Source organism: Podarcis raffonei, chromosome 1 (genome assembly GCF_027172205.1).
Source record: "Podarcis raffonei isolate rPodRaf1 chromosome 1, rPodRaf1.pri, whole genome shotgun sequence".
Classification (NCBI taxonomy): domain Eukaryota; kingdom Metazoa; phylum Chordata; class Lepidosauria; order Squamata; family Lacertidae; genus Podarcis; species Podarcis raffonei.
This window is the reverse complement of record NC_070602.1, coordinates 125789041-125811662: the sequence shown is the minus strand read 5'-3', so window position 1 is coordinate 125811662 and position 22622 is coordinate 125789041.

Below are 22622 nucleotides of genomic sequence, written 5' to 3'. Positions count from 1 at the left end.
TTACACATCACTTGGGAAGACAGGCAAACTAATATCAGTGTACTAGAAGAAGCAAAGATCACCAGTGTTGAAGCAATGATTCTTCAACATCAACTTCAATGGACTGGTCATGTTGTGGGGATGCCTGATGATCGTCTTCCAAAGCAACTACTCTATTCCGAACTTAAAAATGGAAAGCATAATGCTGGTGTCAAGAAAAGAGGTTAAAAGACTCTCTCAAGGCAAATCTATTAAAAATGTAGTATAAACGCCGACAACTGGGAAACACTGGCCTGCAAGTGCTCCAATTGGAGAACAGCCTTTAGCAAAGGTGCCATGGGCTTTGAAGACACTCAAACTCAGGACGCAAGGGAGAAACGTGCTAAGAGGAAGGCACGCTTGGCAAACCCTCACCGTGATCAACTCCCACCCAGAAACCAATGTCCCCACTGTGGAAGGATGTGTGGACCCAGAACTGGCCTCCACAGTCACTTACAGATTCTTTGTTAAAACCATGTTTTTTTGTTTTTTTAAAAAAATAAATTTTTATTAAGTTTTCCTTTTGCCAGTTCGTCACAACAATGTTTACATATTTTCGATTTTCGTACTTCCACCAGCTTTGTTAAAACCATGTTTATGGATGACAATCTTACTTGGCTACGAGTGATCGCCAAAGAAGACTTCAGAGGCAAATGTGTATCTGTTATCAGAGAATTGCACAGCACAAACACACAAAGAACAGGCAGCAAGCTTCTTGGTACATGCTTCCAGGGGGCAGCCTTAACAGTCTGTTGCTGCAAAAAAAAAAAAAAGGTGCAACTTTTTAAAAAAATCTAATAGCGTGCATTTTCGCAGGCTCTCTGGCTACTGCATGCATAGCCCACCTGTACATGGGTCTCCCATGAAGCTGAGAGATGGTGGCTGGTCCAAGGTCACCCAGGGGGCCTCATGGCTGAGTGGGGATTTGAACTCAGGCCTCCCAGGTCCTAATCCATCACTCCAACCACTACACCATGCTGGCTTTCAAGCATGGAATAGATGAAAGATTATGCCATTGTACCCTTGTATGTGGAACTAAGGAAGAGGGTTAGAGAGAGAACCTTAGTGGCACAGAGGGAGGGCTCAGGTTAAAGGGAGAGCTGTCTACCAGCTCCACCTGGTACACAGGCTAAGACCCTACCTGCCTGCGGACTGTCTTGCCAGAGTGGTGCATGCTCTAGTTATCTCCCGCTTGGACTACTGCAACGCGCTCTACGCGCTCTATTTTCATCGAAGAAATGTTGGAGGGTATGGAGTTATGCGACCCCTGAGCCAAGGATAAAAACACATCTGAAGGGAGCCCTGTATAAGGGTTTTAATGTTTAATGTTTTATTATGTTTTTATATATCAGTATGTTGGAAGCCGCCCAGAGTGGCTGGGGCAACCCAGTTAGATAGGTGCGGTGGTATTATTATTATTATTATTATTATTATTATTATTATGGTTGTCCCTATTTTCCCCCCCAAAAAAATTTCTAATTAAATTTTCTGTTTTACATTTTAGAATATTCATTTAAACAACCTTAAAATATCAATGACTTCCATTCTTCTCTTCCCATGGTTCATTTTGCATAACATAAATCCTCGCATATTTTATATAAACTAAACCATTCAGTATTCCATTATTACATCCATCAAAACTTATCTACACTGTTGAATTTATCTTAATGCTGCCACTGTTTTCAAATGTACACAATCCCCCCCCCCATGTATTCAATAAACATTTCCCAATCGTCTGTAAATGAATGTTCTTCTTGTTCTCTTATTCTATATGTCATTTTAAGTTGCCATTCTTCTTTAACTGGGGCTTCACTCGTTTTCCATTTTGGGGCTAACAAAACACAGGCTGCCGTGGTGGCCAGTGCCAGATTTACGTATAAACTAAACAAGCCATAGCTTAGGGCCCCACTCTCTTGGGGGCCCCAAAAAAATTTAAAGGGAAAAAACTGGATGTATATTTCCAAACTATAAGATAAAAAACAAATAAAATAAAACCTACATACAGCAACAGTGTTTTGTGTTGTGTAGGCTCCTATTTGTTATGTGCAAATGGCTTTAGATACCTATTAGGTCCATAAATTACCATATAGCATATATTCAACACAAAAAAACAGCGACAAATTGTTGTTGACAAAGGACAGCTGGACATATAAAGGGCCCCATTACCTTCAGTAGCTTAGGGCCTGATCAAATCTAAATCCGGCTCTTGTGGTGGCATACCTAAATAACCTTTTTTGACAGCTGGGAAATTGCTTCTGAGTTATAGGATGTCCCTGTTTTCATCAGAGAAATGTTGGAGGGTATGACATTGCCATCAAGAGAGCTCCCAGTTGAGGTGACCTCTGAACTATTAGGATCATCCTACTCTCGTGTAGGACCCTGGTAGAGACACATGCCCAACTGGCATGTTCTCTCCCTCCTGGTCGATCGTTCGGGAGCTTCAAAAGCTTTCTTCAGCCCGAACATCACAGCAACCGATGCCAACAGACACCAGCACACCTAGGGATCCTGCAGAGTATTTGCAGTTTGCATAACAGAACTCAGTAGCACAGCATTTTGGCTAATCTACTTTTATTTACATATAATACACTCGGAGCATTCTGCTTTAGCTCCTTCTTTCTCATCAGACAGCAAAGAGAAAAAGAACAAAGGACAATAGTCCCACTTCACGGAACACAGTAACACAAACATCCTGTCTCCGTCACTTCCCACACTGTGGAATGAAAACATACACCGTCATGTGATAGAAACAATCCCATGACTGCAAACACGGAGCAAGAATCCTAACAGTTCTGTGGATTAATCGCAGGTCCATTCTGCCACATCCAGCCAGGGGGACATTGACACTTGCATCCTGCATCTCATCAGGTCCAGTGGGACTTACCCCGCGGTAAACATGCATAGGACTGCAGACTAAGAGCATGGCAAAGCTAGAACAGACAGGGCCTTCGCCTGGGATGGAGTCACAGTGACGAAGCACTTTCATTAATGTCAGAGACAGGAGGCGAAGCTGCAGCAAAAAATTGAAGCCAGCTGCAGCCTTTATGGATTTGACATTGGCCTCCGAAACTGCTTGGCACAAAGGTCTTTCCGACTGGCATTGTTACACATAGAAAAGATCTACCGAAAGTGAGTTTCCTTAATAAGTCTTGCCTCTTTAGGCAGTCAGGTGGTGGTTCTTCAGCACCAGCTAGGGAAAAGGGAGAAATCTGGTTTAACCTGCCTAATTCAGAGTTGCGTTTCCCAAGGTAATACATGCATGCTTCCCCTCAATTGTGCTCTGTGGCTCCCCAGACAAAGACCATTTGCACACACACAAAATGTAGAGTAGTGCCCCGATGCGTGTACATAAAAATGCACGTATTAGCAAATCTTAGCATACCGATAAATTATATTAGGGGGAATTTGCTTGCCAAAATTACAGATTAAAAGAAATGCACACTAAAATGCTGATTAATCATCATGAGGACATTTCTATCATTTTCAAATTGCAAGCCGACGCCGTAATGTGGCAAACGGAAGAGAAATGAGAAACAGGGAGAAAACTAAATGGACCAATTTGCCCATCCCTACCACAGACATCGGGACGCGGCTGGCGCTTTGTGTTAAACCACAGAGCCTAGGACTTGCCGATCAGAAGGTCGGCGGTTCGAATCCCCACGATGGGGTGAGCTCCCATTGCTCGGTCCCTGCTCCTGCCAACCTAGGAGTTTGAAAGCACATCAAAGTGCAAGTAGATAAATAGGTACCGCTCCGGCAGGAAATTAAATGGCTTTTCTGTGCGCTGTTCTGGTTCGCCAGAAGCAACTTAGTCATGCTGGCCACATGACCCGGAAGCTGTACACCGGCTCCCTCAGCCAATAAAGCGAGATGAGCGGCGCAACCCCAGAGTCGGCCACGACTGGACCTAATGGTCAGGGGTCCCTTTACCTTTACCTTACCACAGACATCACCCCACAGACTGAGCACACTTCCACTTGCACATATAAGGGACGCAGGTGGCACTGTGGTCTAAACCACTGAGCCTCTTGGGCTTGCTGATCAGAAGGTTGGCGGTTCGAATCCCCATGACGGGGTGAGCTCCTGTTGCTCTGTCCCAGCTCCTGCCAACCTAGCAGTTTGAAAGCACACCAGTGCAAGTAGATAAATAGGTACCAATGTGGAGGGTAGGTAAACGGCGTTTACGTGCTCTGGTTTCCGTCACAGTGTTCTGTTGCGCCAGAGGTGGTTTAGTCATGCTGGCCACATGACCCGGGAAGCTGTCTGTGAACAGATGCCAGCCACCTCGGCCTGAAAGTGAGATGAGCGTCGCAACCCCATAGTCGCCTTTGACTGGACTTAACTCTCCAGGGGTCCTTTACCTTTTTACCTTACTTGCACATAACAGCTCTCATGATATGAGGGCAGCAGCAAAGCATGTCTGTTAGAGTGCAGTCCTCTTAAAGTACAGAAGGGAAAAGCAGGATGTTGGTTGGTGAATTCTTCCCCCAACCCAAACCCCCGACTGAGAGAAAACGGGTTGGGGGGAAATTGCTGTTGGCAGGTGAAGTGCTGGCAGCGAATGGGTTTTTCTCATCCTCAGCTTTACAGTGGTACCTCAGGTTACATACGCTTCAGGTTACATATGCTTCAGGTTACAGACTCCGCTAACCCAGAAATGATGCTTCAGGTTAAGAACTTTGCTTCAGGATGAGAACAGAAATCGGGCTCCGGCAGCACAGCAGCAGCAGGAGGCCCCATTAGCTAAAGCGGTGCTTCAGGTTAAGAAGAGTTTCAGGTTAAGTACGGACCTCCGGAACGAATTAAGTACTTAACCTGAGGTACCACTGTATAGGAATTCATTTGCAACCCAATTCTAAGACAGGGGTCTCATTTGTCCCTCCGTGACTTGTCTCTTATAGCAGTCTGGACATTTGTTCATGTTTATAAGAATCAGTAGCACTTTGAAAAGAAACAGAGAGTCGCTTTCCGGAAGACCTGAAAGAACACAACCCAGTACAGCTGCTATCATTATAGGCCTCACTTCGCTTAACAAGAGATGCTTAAATTATTGGTTGGTTGCCCATACAGATGACTGAACTACCTGAGGGCGAGCTCTGTCACCTCACGAGCGCTTGGTTATTGTTATCGGCATCGTTCTGCCGAGCGATAAGAAGGCCTTTACCATATGCATTAACTGCAGCTGTGTGATCAAATGCGAGAGGCGACGTCTGGCAAAATGGTTGTCTGCGTGGATTCAATGTCATATGCAATCGCATTGTGCATGGCTGATACTTTTGTGCATGTGAATTGCATGTGTGTTAAGAGGACAGAGTACCACTGGCAAGGCAGCCAGGATGGTGTGTTGCTCTGAAAAGGGATAGGGAATCCATGCTCCCTCCCAATGTTGAGGGACTTTAGCTCCTCCAAGTTTTATTACGGCAAAAGCCAGTGACACTAAACACCACAAGATCAAACAAAAAGAAATCAACAACAACATCAGAAAAGAAAAAAAAATAAAGGATTACACAAGGGAACTTCGCAGTGTGCCATTCAACAGAAGAGATTTACGCTTCCTGATTACTAAAGTGCAAAATTTGGCCACCTCATATGATATTGAGCTTGAGGAATCTTCCAGAAGGTATTTTCGTAGAATTTCGGGGGAGGATTCCAAATAATGTTGTAGGGGTATAAATTTTGATAAAAGCGGCAAAATAAGTTGAACTCGCTCTTCACTATAAAATTCGCAAAATAGAAGGATGTGTGTGACAGATTCTACCTTATTAGACATACAGGGGCAGAGGCGCGCATGCATTGGTACCCGCGTGAATTTGCCGTACAGCACTGCTGAGGGCATTGTCTCAAAGCGGGCTCTAGAGAAGGCCCATCTATAAGCTTCGTTAGTGATGTTAGTTAAGTAAGGGGCAGTTGCAAAATTAGGCCAAGCTTTTAAACATCTATACGTCTCCGGGAGTAGGGCGTCTTCTTGTTGTAATTCGACATCGGGACTTTAGCTCCTAGAAGTCATAGCCAGCATGTCCAGTGGTCAGAGTTGAGTGTCAAACCTGGTTAGCTCAGTTGGTTAGAGGGTGGTGCTGATAATGCCAAGGTAGTAGTAGTAGTAGTAGTAGTAGTAGTAGTAGTAGTAGTAGTAATAATTTATTTATATCCCGCCTATCTGGCTGGGCTTCCCCAGCCACTCTGGGTGGCTTCCAACAAAACACTAAAATACAATAACCTATTAAACATTAAAAGCTTCCCTAAACAGGGCTGCCTTCAGATGTCTTCTAAAAGTCTGGTAGTTGTTTTTCTCTTTGACATCTGGTGGGAGGGTATTCCACAGGGTGGGTGCCACTACCGAGAAGGCCCTCTGCCTGGTTCCCTGCAACTTGGCTTCTCGCAGTGAGGGAACCGCCAGAAGGCACTCGGAGCTGGACCTCAGTGTCCAGGCAGAACAATGGGGGTGGAGATGCTCCTTCAGGTCTACTGGGCCAATACCGTTTAGGGCTTTAAAGGTCAGCACCAACACTTTGAATTGTGCTCAGAAACGTACTGGGAGCCAATGTAGGTTCTTCAGGACTGGTGTTATGTGGTCTCGGCAGCCGCTCCCAGTCACCAGTCTAGCTGCCGCATTCTGGATTAGTTGTAGTTTCCGGGTCACCTTCAAAGGTAGCCCCACTTAGAGCGCATTGCAGTAATCCAAGCAGGAGATAACTAGAGCATGCACCACTCTGGCGAGACAGTCTGCGGGCAGGTAGGGTCTCAGCCTGTGTGCCAGATGGAGCTGATAGACAGCTGCCCTGGACACATAATTGACCTGTGTCTCCATGGACAGCTGTGAGTCCAAAATGACTCCCAGGCTGCGCACCTGGTCCTTCAGGGGCACCGTTACCCCATTCAGGACCAGGGAGTCCTCCACACCTGCCTGCCTCCTGTCCCCCAAATACAATACTTCTGTCTTGTCAGGATTTAACCTCAATCTTTTAGCCGCCAGGCTGCAGGTTCAATCCCTGTGAGGGCCAGCTACATATTTCTGCATTGCAGGGATTTGGACTAGATGATCCTTGAGGTCCCTTCCAACTCTATGATTCTAAGAATTGCTCCCTCGGATTCTAACGGAGAAGCCATCCAACAACGGCCACAGGTCCCATGTTCCTGGCACAGTGGCATCAGTTGTGTCAGGAGCAGGTGTCAGGAATAAATCACATGAAGTGAAGTTCCCTCTTTATTTGGAGAAACAAGGTCTGCTTAGGAGCGCTAGGCCTAAAGAGCACAGCAACTCTTCTCAGCAGGTCTTCCCCCTAGGAGGCAGTCGTGGAGACTGAAGGTCCCTGCCTTCCCGCAGTTGTCTAAGTCTCCTCCTCCCTTGGTTCCTTTCCCAGCAATCTGAGACTCCGCCAACACTCCTGTCTCTGCTCCTCCCTCTTCATACCTCTTCTGGTTATGGGAGACCAGGGGAGAGGGGAGCTAGTCGCAACAGGAGGAGGAGAAGACCCCCTAGGTTCTTCACCAGTCAGATTCATCTTTGCCTCTTGACCTCTCCTGCTTCCACCTCTGCTTCTGAACTTCAGAGCCAGTGTGGTGTAATAATAATTAAAAAAAAATTGGTGTAGGGTTAAGAGCGGTGGACTCGTAACCTGATGAACCGGGTTTGCTTCCCCGCTCCTCCACATGCAGCTGCTGGGTGACCTTCAGCTAGTCACACTTCTCTGAAGTCTCTCAGCCCCACACATCTCACAGAGTGTTTGTTGTGGGGGAGGAAGGGAAAGGAGATTGTTAGCCGCTTTGAGGCTCCTTAGGGTAGTGATAAAGTGGGATTTCAAATCTGTTATGTACTGAGCTGAATCCCTAGAACAATAGAATCCAGGATGCAGCAGTCTGAATGGTCCGCAGGAGCCACCCATCCAGCTCCAGGTGGAAGTGAATCAGTGACCTAATTGACCTGCAGGAGCAGCCAATCAGGCGCCTGGATGAAGTGAATCAGCAACCTGATTGGCCTGCAGGAGCAGCCAATCAGGCTTCTGGAGGAGGTGAATCCACAACCTGATTGGCCTACAGGAGCAGCCTGGAATTAGCCAATCACGCGGGGCCCATTGTGTAAATAATGTATATATAGCTAGACGTTTTGGGGAAGGTTTCATTCATTGCTACTATGAGCTGAATAAAGAGCATGAAATTCACACTCGACTCCGATTATATTTCAAAATCCAAACTCTTCTTCTTCTTCTTCTCCTCCTCCTCCTCCTTGCCACAGACTCTCTTTGTTCACTGAACCCTATTACCTCTTCCGACACTTCCTCCCTCTTCTCCTTCTGACCCACCACCATTCCCCAGGCTCTGAGCCTTCATTCCCTTGGGGTTCCCCAGCTGATGTCTCCCACAACTCCTCTGTGTCCAGCAAAGCAGATTTTTCTCCACCAAGATGCTAACAGACACAACACTGGATCCTCACATGTCCAGGGATTACAAAAAATAATAATGTATGTGTTACGTGCCTCATTACTTGTACACGCAAGTTTTAAAAATGTATTCTTGGCATCACTCATGAAAGCATTTTAGTAATGAAAAAGAGGCGGGTGATGCTTAACATATCATTCTATAGTGGAGATTGCCCGCATTTCCATTTTAGCTTAGGAAAGCTGCAGCATAATCAGGACAGTTGACCGAAAAGGAACAGGCTCCACGTCAAAATAACCATCTCACCCTGGAAGAAGGAAAGCGTGTGCAATCTGCATTTTTCATCTGCGTTTTCTGACATAGACACTGTCACGTTCTATCAGAGAAGCCCGGTGTTTGAGTACAGCGGCTTTCCTCTTGGAAATATGATTCAGAACAGACCTCAAACGCACCTTCCGTTATAGCAGTGTTATGATTTTGTTCATTCCATCAATTATTGTCAAAGCAGGAAAATGTTTTGCCAGTCTTCCACAGATAGATATATAGATATATTATACACAGAGACGGAGAGGGAGCTCTTCAAGAACTCAAAAGTTTTGACCCTCAATGGAGAGGGATGACATTTCATACTGGGGGTGAGGGTGGGGCGTATCTAATTGATTTTAACCTGCAACAAAACATTTACCATTCTCAGCCACACTGGAATGCTGATTTTTCAAATGGGCATTGATCCATCTGAGATGTGGGTTTAGATCAATGCATAAGGGATAGGCTGGAAATAAAACGGTTTGGTTTAGTTCTCCAGAAAGTCAACCAGCATCAACATGTTTTGTGACAAGATGCCTGGTAAAAACTAATTGCAATCTTTTAGCGACCCCGGTTCCCTCTGCCACAAGTCATGTGCAGATAAACCTCCACACATTCCCAGGTCTCCAAGTCACAATGATGTCAGCTGGGGATATATGTTGTTAATAATAATAGTACAGTGGTACCTGAGGTTAAGTACTTAATTCGTTCCGGAGGTCCGTTCTTAACCTGAAACTGTTCTTAACCTGAAGCACCACTTTAGCTAATGGGGCCTCCCGCTGCTGCCGCGCCGCAGCAGCGCAATTTCTGTTCTCATCCTGAAGCAAAGTTCTTAACCCGAGGTATTATTTCTGGTTAGCAGAGTCTGTAACCTGAAGCATATGTAACCCAAGGTACCACTGTAGTAGTAGTAATTTATTATTATTATTATTATTATTATTATTATTATTATTATTATTATTAAATTTAATTGCTTCTGCAGCTGAGCTGATAGTTTTCCCCTAGAAAACTTTCAGCTCAAACTTTTCTTTTTGTCTTGGGGTAAGCAACCTGTGGGGGGAATTAGACTTTATTTCTTTATTTCTTTAATCTGTTTACTTTCCTATACCCGCCGGTCTCAGGGCAGTTCACAGGATAAAATCACAATATAAAAATACAATGCAAAACTGCAAAAAAAACCCAACCCAATGGGGCACTCTGGGGTGAAGAAATGGTCCGTCAGCTGCCAAGAGGAACTCCATTGCCTGAGCCAGAGAAACCACCGCAGACAGTGGCAAATATTAAATTAAAAGAAAGAGGGAAGGAAAGGACTGTCACTGCCAATGATAAGGCAGTCGACGTCTTTCAACCGTTGTTGTTATCTGAAAAGGTTCCCAGATGTCCCCACTTTTTACCAGAGTCCTGGGGCAACAGTCATCCTTCCTATTGTTTTCATGTGGATAAAGGTTAACTTGAAGGATATCCCTAAAGATCTTGTTATTTTTCTATCAGTTCTACCCTCTTATAAACAGTAATGGCGAAAGATGGATCCAGGGATCCACAGATCCCACAGAGACCTATAGTATCCAACAAGAATATCCTGAACCCCTGGCCTACCTGGCAGCAAGTCAGTATGCCAAGACCCAAAGTACAAAGTCCGAACAGGGCCGTCTTTAGCCCCCAAATTACCACGGATAGTGTTGGGTGGCCGTAGCTGCGCACTGCCAGCCATCGGGGGGGCGCAACTCTCCCCCATGCCGCTGTGGGAGACCGATCCCCACAGAGGCTTGTGAGTGAAGTTGCACCCCTCCCAAGCCTCCGCGGAAGGAGAGCGCAGCTTCCCTCCCAAGCCTCATCGAGAGGAGAGCCATCCCTGAAGAGGCTTGGGAGGGAAGCTACACACCCGCCAGCCTTATGGTTGGCGGGGCGCAGCTGGCAGGCATGCAGGGAAAGGGGAGGCCGCCGACAAAGCCGCACAGCTCCCCCACTTGCTGGGTTGCCCCTGAGAGGCAGGCGCCCTGGCGCGATGCACCACTAAGCCCTATGAGAAAGACGGCTCTGAGTCCAAAGGTCAGGAAACGAGGTTCAGGGTCCCTGCACTGCCTGGGGGTGCCTCAGACTGAACCTTTTGAACAGCATCCCCTGTGCTGGTCCCGGGGGAGGTTACTGTGCGGCGTGGTCTGTGTCCAGTCCGAGGCTGAAGCGGGGTCCAAGGCAGGGAATCGGGCGTGGTCACGAACTCCGGCAGAAAGCAGGACAGCATGCCGGCAGAAACAGGTAACCAACGATGTTGCTCCCGCAACTTGGGACTGGGCGGGCTGGCTTTTACCTCCTCTGAGGCATAGGGCGTCCCCGGTCCACAGGTGACTCATCTCTCCTGGCCTGGAGGCGAGCACTTCTCCTGAGAGAACCTAGTTCCCTCCACCTCTCTGCCCCGAGCCTCTGCAGCTCAGGAGAGGCTGGAGGGTTACTGGACCCAGAGGCAACCTCACCTTCCCCTGACAGGGCTGGGAGAGGAGCACCTGCAGGCAATGGGTCCTTGATGACTTCCAGAGCCAGAGCGGATTCAGCTGGTGTCTGCTCCTGAGGATCCGGCACAGGTGAGGGCCCTTCAGATTCAAGCCCCTGCCCCGGCTCAGTCGGCCCTGGAGGCGGGGACTCCTGTGCAGGCTGGGATTCCTCCGGTTCAGCCTCTGAATCAGATTCCCAGGCCATCACAGGCCCAGCCCTTCCAAGCTGCTGCGATTCAGAACAGCTCCTGAATTGCAAATTGTGACTCTCCAAGGCAAACCGCCGCATGAGTAATATCGCGGGTGTCTCGGCTCTCCTTAATTGCATCGTAGGAGCTACATTGCAGGCTCTTTGGCTGTGCACCACAAATAGGGGTTGGCAACGGAGGCTGCCCTCCAGCCTTCCCGTAGAAATAGCTGGTGCCAGTGGTTAAGCAGGACTGGGAAATGTTCTTAATGCATCCATGTTACAACGAGGCTCATTGGATGGAGCAAGCAGCCTGCCATATGGCATAATTGTCCTATGGTTTATATCCTCTTTTATTGACGGCTCTGACAGGCCCTCTTTGGTCTGCAATCTGTATTTAGAGGAAAGTTTCATAGTGGCTCTCCAAGCCAGCCAGGGATTAATAAGGACGCCTGCAGCTTCCTTGCCTTGCTGTTCTTTTTCTTTTTTGCGGCCTTTCCATGCATCGTTTCCATGGGGCATTTTGTTTTCCCTTTGTTGTGTTTCGAGGAGGTTTCCTAAGGGATCTAATACAACGCCTCCTTTGCCCTATATTCCATCACATTCCTTTATTGTTTTAATGAGCTGCGACAGTTCTGCATGGTTCCTACGGGAGTGGGGAAGATTGTAGACCTGAAGGAAGGCTCTTCCAAGGCAATTTCTTGCTTCCTCTTCATCTTGGAGAAGAGTGACTAGTGGGGTGCCACAGGGTTCTGTCTTGGGCCCGGTCTTATTCAACATCTTTATCAACGACTTGGATGATGGACTCAAGGGCATCCTGATCAAATTTGCAGATGACACCAAACTGGGAGGGGTGGCTAACACCCCAGAGGACAGGATCACACTTCAAAACGACCTTGACAGATTAGAGAACTGGGCCAAAACAAACAAGATGAATTTTAACAGGGAGAAATGTAAAGTATTGCACTTGGGCAAAAAAAATGAGAGGCACAAATACAAGATGGGTGACACCTGGCTTGAGAGTCTTGGTTGACCACAAACTTGACATGAGCCAACAGTGTGACGTGGCAGCTAAAAAAGCCAATGCAATTCTGGGCTGCATCAATAGGAGTATAGCATCTAGATCAAGGGAAGTAATAGTGCCACTGTATTCTGCTCTGGTCAGACCTCACCTGGAGTACTGTGTCCAGTTCTGGGCACCACAGTTCAAGAAGGACACTGACAAACTGGAACGTGTCCAGAGGAGGGCAACCAAAATGGTCAAAGGCCTGGAAACGATGCCTTATGAGGAACGGCTAAGGGAGCTGGGCATGTTTAGCCTGGAGAAGAGGAGGCTAAGGGGTGATATGATAGCCATGTTCAAATATATAAAAGGATGTCACATAGAGGAGGAAGAAAGGTTGTTTTCTGCTGCTCCAGAGAAGCGGACACGGAGCAATGGATCCAAAGTACAAGAAAGAAGATTCCACCTAAACATTAGGAAGAACTTCCTGACAGTAAGAGCTGTTCGACAGTGGAATTTGCTGCCAAGGAGTGTGGTGGAGTCTCCTTCTTTGGAGGTCTTTAAGCATAGGCTTGACAACCATATGTCAGGAGTGCTCTGATGGTGTTTCCTGCTTGGCAGGGGGTTGGACTCGATGGCCCTTGTGGTCTCTTCCAACTCTATGATTCTATGATTCTTTTTCTGTAATCAAGGAAGAGGCAGGACAGAAGACATCACTGGCATTTTGATGTGGCACGGATCTCCCCCAAATCAGAGAGAGAGAGGAAGGAAGGAAGGAAGGAAGGAAGGAAGGAAGGAAGGAAGGAAGGAAGGAAGGAAGGAAGGGTTGTTGTTGTTGTTTAGTCGTTTAGTCGTGTCCGACTCTTTGTGACCCCATGGACCAGAGCACACCAGGCACTCCTGTCTTCCACTGCCTCCCGCAGTTTGGTCAAGCTCATGCTGGTAGCTTCGAGAACACTGTCCAACCATTGAGCTTCAAGAACACCATCCAACCATCTAACCAAAGGAAGGGTTAGGTAGGGTAATACATTCTTCTCCCACCTCTTTCTAGACCAGCGGTTCTCAACCTGTGGATCCCTAGATGTTGTTGGACTACAACTCCCATCATCCCTGAGTTCTGGCCTTGCTAGCTAGGGGTGATGGGAGTTGTAGTTCAACAACATCTGGGGATCCACAGGTTGAGAAAGGCTGTTCTAGACCCTCCAGGTGTCCCTATTTCAATGGCATAGTGTGAGATGGTCATACCATTACCCTGGGCAATTTTTTTTGAGCGGTACCCCCACAACAGGTTCCCTATCAAGAGAAGCAACACCCAGGCCCAGCCTTCAGGGCTGGGGCAGCAGCAGCAGATCCTTTTCCTTAGGGCCACCCATGGCCCACCAGGGGACGTGGGTGGCACTGTGGTCTAAACCACTGAGCTTCTTGGGCTTGCTGATCGGAAGGTCAGCGGTTCGAATCCCCGCGACGGGGTGAGCTCCTGTTGCTCTGTCCCAGCTCCTGCCAACCTAGCAGTTTGAAAGCACACCAGTGCGAGTAGATAAATAGGTACCGATGCGGAGGGAAGGTAAACAACGTTTCCGTGCGCTCTGACTTCTGTCACGGTCCTCCATGCACCAGTAGCGGTGTAGTCCTGCTGGCCACATGACCCAGAAAACTGTTTGTGGACAAACGCCGGCTCCCTCGGCCTGAAAGCGAGATGAGTGCCGCAACCCCCTAGTTGCCTTTGACTGGACTTAACTGTCCAGGGGTCCTTTACCTTTACCTTACCTGGGCCAGCTGAGAGGGAGGGGAAGGGCACAGTCTTCAGGCAGACAGAAGCAGTGGAGAAGTGGGGGCAGCGTTGCCACCCCTCTCTGATGCTGGGATCTAGCACGGGAGGGAACTACAGAGGCATCTTCCTCACAAGGCAACCCAGTGCTTGGATCAGCCGCAGCTCCCTCCGTCCCCCAGGTAACCCAGGGGTGGAAGTGTCAGCGAGGCAGCAGTGGTGCCCCTCTTTGACGCTGGGATCTGCCACGGAAAGGAGCTCCCTTGCACAGCGGTCCAACACTGAGATCCAACCACAGTGTGGAAACAGTGGGCTCTAGAAGGTGAGTGTGCCACCCTCTGGCATGCGCCACCTGCTCCCAGTGCCTGCGCACACCACGGGCAGTGATCAAAGACACTATACCTCTGCCCTCTTTTACAGGGACAGTCCTGGATTTACAGAAGCTGTCCCAGGTTCTGATTTGATCCTAGAATGTCCCACTTTTTAGGACGGCCCTATTTTCATTGGAAGAGACGTGGGTGGCGCTGTGGGTTAAACCACAGAGCCTAGGACTTGCCGATCAGATGGTCGGCGGTTCGAATCCCCGCAACGGGGTGAGCTCCCGTTGCTCGGTCCCTGCTTCTGCCAACCTAGCAGTTCGAAAGCACCTCAAAGTGCAAGTAGATAAATAGGTACCGCTCCAGCGGGAAGGTAAACAGCATTTCCGTGCGCTGCTCTGGTTCGCTAGAAGTGGCTTAGTCATGCTGGCCACATGACCCGGAAGCTGTATGCCGGCTCCCTCGGCCAATAAAGCGAGATGAGCGCCGCAACCCCAGAGTCGGCCACGACTGGACCTAATGGTCAGGGGTCCCTTTACCTTTACCTTATTTTCATTGGAGAAATGTTGGAGGGTATGGAGTTATCCGACCCCCGAGCCATCTGAAGGCAGTCCTGTATTTTAATGTTTATTTATGTTATTATATATGTTGGAAGCCTCCCAAAATGGCCAGGGCAACCCAGTCAGATGGGTGGTGTAGAAATAGTATTATTATTATTATTATTATTATTATTATTATTATTATTATTATTGACTAGGATGTCCCTATTTTCATCGGAGAAATGTTGGAGGGTATGCTACCCGCGTTTCAGTGCCACAATGTTCTGCTTTACCCTTCAGCCTCTGCTCTCTAGCTGCCACTGGAGGCTACATTTTTTAGCATGGCTTTGACCCAAAGTTGCCCTCGTCCCAGTCCCTCCCCTCGCCCCAGTCCATACATAAGTCAGCATTCTTTGGTGGGAAGTAGAATTAGCAAAACAACCCCAAATATGCAAATAGCCTTCATCTGCATAAGGTATTCTGATTTCAGATAAGGCCCTTTGGTGCACAGCTCACATAGCTCTCCTTCCAACCTCCTCTGAGGCAATTGTAAAATGAGAAGAGATGTTCTCTGCAGCCTGGCAGAGTGCCACCACCAACTTCGGCCTAAAGGGATTCCTTTCTGGCTTTCTGCGCCTACTTACAGCGTCCCAGGTCAATTTGGTGGCATTTGCTAACTTCGTCTCCTGTTTGCCACTGGCGTGGTGCGAAAGGCAAAGGAGATTGCTTTCACATGTTTCTGGACGAGGAGCGCCACTGTTCATATAATGCCATCCCCGTTGTTTGCCAGAAATGTAAAGAGGTGTCTGGAGTGTGGGGAAAGAGGAATGAGCACCAGTGATCAAAAGGAGGGAAATGGGAAACAGCTTCCACTCAAATCGCTACAAGTCTGCTTGGCCCTTCTGAGTCAAGTTCACACACAATGTTGCCAACATTCCCTCCACGATTTCTCTGATGAAAATAGGGACGTCCTATTCAATACTAATAATAATAATAATAATACCCCGCCACTCTGGGTGGCTTCCAACACATATAAAAATAGAATAAAAGATCAAACATTAAAAATGTCCCTAAACAGGGCTGCCTTCAGCTGCCTTCTAAAGGTGGTATACAGTGGTACCTTGGTTTTTGAACAGCTTAGTTCACAAACAACTTGGAAACCGAACGCTGCAAAATCAGAAGTAGGTGTTCCAGTTTTCAAAGTTTTTTTCAGAAGCCGAACATGCTCCGTTTTGAGCCCCCTTGTGTTTCCTGTTACGCTGCTAATTTGTGCTTCCCCATTGTAATTCAAGCCTTCCGTTTCCGATTGCATATGAGGTGATATTTGGAGCTTGTGTTTGGTGCTTTTGTTTTTGGTATTTATTTTGCGTTGTTTTTTTTTTGTTTTGAGGCTTTTTGCGTTAATTTGTGTTTGTGACTGTGTGGATCCCAATTCAGCTACTATTGACTGACTGACTGACTGTGTGACTGCGGAAATGGATAAAAGCCCCCCATCAAAACAATAAGTATCATCAGTGCAGGTAAGAAAATTTTTTAATTTTAATTTATATCATCTACAATACTGTTTTATTTATTTTATAGTACAGTACATTGATTATTGCTTTCATTTTATGGATCAATTTTAGATACTAAAATACATGTTAAATTGCTGTTTTAGGGGTTGTTTTTTAAAGTCTGGAACGGATTAATTTGTTTTGCATTATTTTCTATGGGAAAGCGCGCCTTGGTTTTGGAACGCTTTGGTTTTGGAACAGGCTTCCGGAACGGATTAAGTTCGAGAACCAAGGTACCCCTGTAGTTACTTATCTCCTTGGCATGTTGCAGGCTCACTGTAATTCAGACATAACTTCTGGCGGTGCCTTGAAATGCCAGCATCAGAGGCAAGCAGCCTAAAGAAGAACGACAACTGCAGTCCCGACAGCAGTTGAACAGCATCCTAATTCATTGTAGGTTTCACACATAATGATGCTTCCGTCTTTTTGCCCCCAGTGAATTGCTTCCTGTGCTTAGGCTAGCTGGCAAGCAAATGCCAGCTTTTTCGCTCTGAAAGCTCTCGCTGCCTTTTCTGTGGCAGAGCCACCCACTCTTTGAAATGGAGGCAGCAGGAGCAGCACAGAGCATCAGGTGGCAGAAGGGAAGCAGGGACACAGAGTGCTCTCTGTCAATCACCCACTCGCAGGCTGCTGGGCCTGGAAGGTCCATTCGTGGCCACATACAGAGGAAACCCAACCTCAGCTGGGGACACATCTGTTGAAAGGAGGCACTGGCAGCCTGGGGCTTTGTAGGCCAAAGACAGTGGTACCTCGGGCTACAGATGCTTCAGGTTACAGACGCTTCAGGTTACAGACTCCGCTAAGCCAGAAATAGTACCTTGGGTTAAGAACTTTGCTTCAGGCCCCAAAAAGATGTAAAAGTATTTTTGTCTGCCACAACTGCTGCACGGATTTTAATAGCCAAAAAATGGAAAACACAAGAATTACCAACGGTAGAAAAATGGCAGATGAAGATGATAGACTTTATGGAGCTAGCTGATCTCACCGGGAGAATCCGCGACCAGAAAGAAGAAGAATATCAAGAAGACTGGAAGAAATTTAAAGACTATTTGAATAAATATTGTAATATTAAAGATTTGTCATTACTTGAAAGAACTAATTAGGCCTAGGATTAAATAAGGATTAAATAAATAAATAAGAAATAGTAGGATAAGAAAAGTTAGGAAATTTGATTATAACTGGAATATTGTTATATGGAATAATGATATTGGAAATTGCTACATTCTGTTACAAGGAAATTCAGTTGGAAGAGGTTAGAGGAAATCAAGTAATATGTTTATGAAGTTGGAGTTTAACCAATTAATTAAGTCTTATTTATGTATGTGGTGGTATATTTGGGGTTTGTAACATTTTATTTTTTTTATTTTCTTTCTTCTTCTTTTTTTACTATTGCTTTTTCTTTCTTTATTATGTTAAAGTTACCGTATTTCTCGCTCTATAGGGTGCACCGGACCATAGGGCGCACCTAGGTTTTTTTTTGGGGGGGATAAAGAAAAAAAATTATCCCCCCCCAGCCCAAAGAGCAAAGAAGCCAAGACAGCCAGCGGTATCCATCCCGCTAGCTGTCTTGGCTTCCTCTTTAGCCACGCACAACCTCTCCAGCCGGGAGAGGCTGCACGTGGCTTTGGCAGAAGCCAAGATAGCGAGCAGGATGGATCCTGCTCTCTGTCTTGGTTCCTTTTTAGCCGCGGGGCTGGGGCGGGGGAAGCCCGAGCTTCCACTTACCCCAGCCCCGAGAACGGGTCCAGGAGCGGGGGCGAGGTTGCACGCAACCTTGCCTTCGCTCCCGGAGCTTGCTGCTAACCGCAAGCCTTCATAGGCTTGCGGATATCTGACCGAAGCCCGGGGTGCGCTGTACAGCTGCATCAACAAGCTTTCAAAACTCCTGCCTTCTCCTAAAATTCTATCACCTGTTTCTTTCTTGACTTGTGTTATAACAGACTTGGGTCTTTTCCTTTGTTTTGAATTAAACTACATTGCCAACATTGTTGTGCGCTATTCTAAACTGAGATGGGAGGTTTTTTGTAAGATGGTTGTTATTATTTTTAAAGCCATTTTGAAACGCAATAAAATTTCAGCATTTAACAAGTCTGTGTCAGATATCCCAACCTGATCAAGCCAGAGAGTTTCGGTCTCTTCCTCTTCATGTTTGCAAAAGTAGCACAAAACTAATAATGAATTGTAGGTAAAAAAAAAACAAAACAGTATGTTCACGACCATAATTAACAAAACAGTTCTCTGTTTATTTTTTCCACTCACGTTCAATTTAAAATGGAAATACATATGTCTCCGAGACTTAAATATGTTTGACAAGACACAACAGCAGCAGGTAAAGTATGGTGAAATAGAAGCATGATTAATAAAAATATTTCTGCCATAGTAGCTACCAAATTATCATTTTTTTGAAGATTTGTAGGAAGTACCCATATGGTTTTTCCCCCCCAGAGCGCTTTCCTGTACAAACCTGCTCCTCTTCAGTGAAATCTGAAATGCAATAAATTCAAAGGAGCTATTCCTCTGGATTGCTTGAAATTTATAAAGAGGTTCAGTGTCAATGGCTTGGCAGATCTTTCCTGGCCCGTTAAAACTCTGTGGTACCAGAAAACTGTGGTGATCATACTCCCACCACCTCTTTTCTTATGTATTTATTCAGTGCTTTTTTTCTTTAAAAAATGTTTATGGGTACTCTCATTTTGACTCAAGAAAATCACCATTTTATAATTCAAATGAGGCCACCTTCCAGGGTAGCAATGGAACTGATGATTCACCATGCTAGAGAAGAAACTACTTTTTTAAAAAAGTTTCTTCTCCCATTAGATTAACAAAATATTTAGGGGTATGCGTACCCCTGTGTACCCCCAGAAAAAAGCACTGTATTTATTCTCAACTAAGTGCAGTTCTCGGTTCTTCCTCAAACTGAGATGTTGATGTGTTGACATTCCTGTTTTGCAAAAGGGAAGAACTCCTTGAAACCCCATTGTTGTTGTTTAGTCGTTTAGTTGTGTCCGACTCTTCGTGACCCCATGGACCAGAGCACGCCAGGCCCTCCTGTCTTCCACTGCTTCCTGCAGTTTCGTCAGACTCATGTTTGTAGCTTCAAGGACACTGTCCAACCATCTTGTCCTCTGTCGTCCCCTTCTCTTTCCCAACATCAGGGTCTTTTCCAGGGAGTCTTCTCTTCTCATGAGGTGGCCCAAGTATAGGAGTCTCAGCTTCAGGATCTGTCCTTCCAGTGAGCACTCAGGACTGATTTCCTTAAGAATGGATAGGTTTGATCTTCTTGCAGTCCATGGGACTCTCAAGAGTCTCCTCCAGCACCATAATTCAAAAGCATCCATTCTTCGGCGATCAGCCTTCTTTATGGTCCAGCTCTCACTTCCATACATCACTACTGGGAAAACCATAGCTTTAACTATACAGACCTTTGTTGCACTACTAAAAGGTTCCTTAGAACCAGGGTGGGGAACCTGTGGCCCTTCAGATGTGGATGGACTCCAACTCCCATCATCCCTGAGCATTGGGCTATGCTGACTGGGACTGATGGGAGTTGGAGTCCAACAGCATCTGGGGGAGGGCAAACGTCAATCAAATTTGAGCTGTGTCAAGTGGATTACTGAAGAACCTGTATCCATGTAATGAGGGGACAGACAGACATAAGCCTGAGACAAGCAAAACGTAAAGAAGCCTTGGGAGCTTCATTTTAAATTCAAATTTGCCTGTTCTGATGCAGCAAAGATGTGCATCATCAGCCATTTGGGGCTGAATCCCCATGTGGGAGGAGGGAAATGTCAGCTCAACCCTAAGGGAAAACGCTTTTGTGACAGGTCAACTCTTGCCCCTGTTAAGGAACTCATAGACCTGCCGAGTGTCCCTATTTTCCAGGGACAGTGCTGGATTTACAAAAGCCATCCCAGTTTCTGATTTGACCCCAGAATATCCCGCTTTTCCTTAAAGGTAAAGGGACCCCTGACCATTAGGTCCAGTCGTGACCAACTCTGGGGTTGCAGCGCTCATCTCACTTTATTGGCCAAGGGAGCTTCTGGGTCATGTGACCAGCATGACTAAGCCACTTCTGGCGAACGCCGTTTACCTTCCCGCCACAGCGGTACCTATTTATCTGTTTGCACTTTGATGTGCTTTCAAACTGCTAGGTTGGGAGGAGCAGGGACCCAGTATCATAGAATCATAGAATCATAGAGTTGGAAGAGACCACAAGGGCCATTGAGTCCAACCCCCTGCCAAGCAGGAAACACCATCAGAGCACTCCTGACATATGGTTGTCAAGCCTCTGTTTAAAGACCTCCAAAGAAGGAGACTCCACCACACTCCTTGGCAGCAAATTCCACTGTCGAACAGCTCTTACTGTCAGGAAGTTCTTCCTAATGTTTGGTGGAATCTTCTTTCTTGTAGTTTGGATCCATTGCTCCGTGTCCGCTTCTCTGGAGCAGCAGAAAACAACCTTTCTCCCTCCTCTATGTGACATCCTTTTATATATTTGAACATGGCTATCATATCACCCCTTAGCCTCCTCTTCTCCAGGCTAAACATGCCCAGCTCCCTTAGCCGTTCCTCATAAGGCATCGTTTCCAGGCCTTTGACCATTTTGGTTGCCCTCCTCTGGACACGTTCCAGTTTGTCAGTGTCCTTCTTGAACTGTGGTGCCCAGAACTGGACACAGTACTCCAGGTGAGGTCTGACCAGAGCAGAATACAGTGGCACTATTACTTCCCTTGATCTAGATGCTATACTCCTATTGATGCAGCCCAGAATTGCATTGGCTTTTTTAGCTGCCGCGTCACACTGTTGGCTCATGTCAAGTTTGTGGTCAACCAAGACTCCTAGATCCTTTTCACATGTAGTGCTCTCAAGCCAGGTGTCACCCATCTTGTATTTGTGCCTCTCATTTTTTTTGCCCAAGTGCAATGGGAGCTCATTCCGTTGCAAGGATTCGAACCGCCAACCTCCTGATCAGCAAGTCCTAGGCTCTGTGGTTTAGCCCACAGGACCTTAAGACAGCCCTATTTTCATGGGAGAAATGTTGGAGGTTATGGAGTTATGCAAGCCCCAAGCCAAGTAGGCAAGTACTGTAACTATACAATCTTTAGAAGACATCTGAATGCAGCCCTGCATAGGGAAGTTTTAAAATGTTTAATATTTTATCATGCTTTTATATACGTTGGAAGCTGCCCAGAGTGGCTGGGGCAACCCAGTCAGATGGGTGGGGTATAAATAATAAAATTAGTGATCTTGTTATTGAATAGGACATCCCTATTTTCATCAGAGAAACGTTGGAGGGTATTAACTCAGTGAGGAAGGGTGGGGGAAGGCTTGGATTTTCTTGCAGGAGTAATAGAAGGCAAGAATGAACAGAAAAGACTTCTATTAGCCAGTTCTAAGATTGTTGTTGTTGTTGCCTTTCACTGTATTTATCATTATTTTTTATTTATATTTTACTGTGTTTGCGGCATGTTTAATTTTATTCATGCCTATTGCATATCGCCCCAGAATCCAGATGGAGGAAAAGCAGTTCAGAAATGTGTTTTTTCAAATAAATGAATGACTGTAATCTTAGCCCTGGAAGCCTTTGTGCAACAGAGAAATGGAATACAAGGAACTGCCTTTATGGATATTAGGATATTTGATGATGTCAGGACCTGCCCAGACAGCAAGACCCCCATCTACGCTAGTCATGTAGAGCAGTAATATAAGAGTATAACTGTCATGGCTTCTCCCAAAACATCCTGGATAGACTCTGGGGGATTGAGCAGGTGAGACCAATAGTGGGTCCAATGGTCAAGAGGGAGTTTTCTGCATGTTCTGTAGAGGGAAGTGAAGGGCAGGTGGGGCTCGTCAACCTGGGAAGGTAGCCAATCTAGGAGAAGAAAAACTCTCACCCTAAACTTCTGCTGCCTTGCAGGATATCTTTGGTAGAAGAAAAGGCTACATAAATCTTTAAGATGGTTGGATAGTGCCTTGTATGTCTCCTTTCGGCCACTCCTGCAGCCAAGATGGTACCCAACTAATAATAATAATAATAATAATAATAATAATAATAATAATAATAAT